Genomic DNA, 2,161 nt, shown 5'->3' on the forward strand with positions numbered 1-2,161 from the left:
AAATTACGTGTTAAGTTGCGATTATAAGGGTTTTTAAGCGTTTTTTCAACTTTTGCGCTTAAAGTAGCTCAAACTTGGTTTGTTTTGCACGAAACTTGGCACACAACACTATTTGGTATATATTATTGTGTTGAATAAGTTAGAATTGAAATTATTCATATGCTAGAAATTACGTGTTAAGTTGCGATTTTAAGGGGTTTTTTAAGCGTTTTTGCCACTTTTGCGCATAAAGTAGTTCAAACTTGGTCTGTTTTGCACGAAACTTGTCACACAACACTATTTTTTATATATTATTGTATTGAAGTGGTTAGAATTTAAAATCATAGTCACATGCTAGAAATTACGTGTTATGTTGCGATTTTAAGAGTTTTTTAGCGTTTTTGCCACTTTTGCGCATAAAATAACTCAAACTTGGTTTGTTTTGCACGAAACTTAGCATACAACACTATTTAGTATATATTATTGTGTTGAATCAGTTAGAATTGAAAATCATAGTCATGTTAGAAATTACGTGTTGAGTTGCGATTCTAAGGGTTTTTAAGCATTTTTGCCACTTTTGCGCATAAAGTAGCTTAAACTTGGTTTGTTTTGCACGAAACATGGCACACAACACTATTTGGTATATATTATTGTGTTGAATGGATTAGACTTGAAATTCATAGTCAGATGCAAGAATTACGTGTTAAGTTGCGATTTAAAGGATTTTTATGCGTTTTTGCCACTTTTGCGCATAAAGTAGTTCAAACTTGGTTTGTTTTGCACGAAATTTGGCACAAAACACTATTTTTTATATATTATTGTATAGAAGTGGTTAGAATTGAAAATCATAGTCATATGCTAGAAATTACGTGTTAAGTTGCGATTTTAAGGGTTACTAAGCGTTTTTGCCACTTTTGCGCATAAAGTAGTTCAAACTTGGTTTGTTTTGCACGAAACTTGTCACACAACACTATTTTTTATATATTATTGTATTGAAGTGGTTAGAATTTAAAATCATAGTCATATGCTAGAAATTACGTGTTAAGTTGCGATTTTAATAGTTTTTATGCTTTTTTGCCACTTTTGCGCATAAAGTAGCTTAAACTTGGTTTGTTTTGCACGAAACATGGCACACAACACTATTTGGTATATATTATTGTGTTGAATGGGTTAGACTTGAAATTCATAGTCATATGCAAGAATTACGTGTTAAGTTGCGATTTAAAGGGTTTTTAAGCGTTTTTGCCACTTTTGCGCATAAAGTAGTTCAAACTTGGTTTGTTTTGCACGAAATTTGGCACAAAACACTAGTTTTTATATATTATTGTATAGAAGTGGTTAGAATTGAAAATCATAGTCACATGCTAGAAATTACGTGTTAAGTTGCGATATTAAGAGTTTTTAAGCGTATTTGCCACTTTTGCGCATAAAGTAGCTCAAACTTGGTTTGTTTTACACGAAACTTGGCACACAACACTATTTGGTATATATTATTGTGTTGAATGGGTTAGACTTGAAATTCATAGTCATATGCAAGAATTACGTGTTAAGTTGCGATTTTAAGGGTTTTTTAGCGTTTTTGCCACTTTTGCGCATAAAGTAGTTCAAACTTGGTTTGTTTTGCACGAAATTTGGCACAAAACACTATTTTAATATATTATTGTGTTGAAGTGGTTAGAATTGAAAATCATAGTCATATGCTAGAAATTACGTGTTAAGTTGCGATTTTAAGAGTTTTTAAGCGTTTTTGCCACTTTTGCGCATAAAGTAGCTCAAACTTGGTTTGTTTTGCACGAAACTTGGCACACAACACTATTTGGTATATATTATTGTGTTGAAGTTGTTAGAATTGATAAGCATAGTCATATGCTAGAAATTATAAGTGAAGTTGCGATTTTAAAGGTTTTTTTAAGCGTTTTTTCCACTATTGCACATAAAGTAGCTCAAACTTGGTTTGTTTTGCACGAAACATTGCACACAACACTATTTGGTAAATATTATTGCGTTGAAGTGGTTAGAATTGAAAATCATAGTCATATGCTAGAAATTACGTGTTAAGTTGCGATTATAAGGGTTTTTAAGCGTTTTTTCAACTTTTGCGCTTAAAGTAGCTCAAACTTGGTTTGTTTTGCACGAAACTTGGCACACAACACTATTTGGTATATATTATTGTGTTGAATAA

Source organism: Amaranthus tricolor, chromosome 4 (assembly GCF_026212465.1).
Source record: "Amaranthus tricolor cultivar Red isolate AtriRed21 chromosome 4, ASM2621246v1, whole genome shotgun sequence".
Classification (NCBI taxonomy): Eukaryota; Viridiplantae; Streptophyta; class Magnoliopsida; order Caryophyllales; family Amaranthaceae; genus Amaranthus; species Amaranthus tricolor.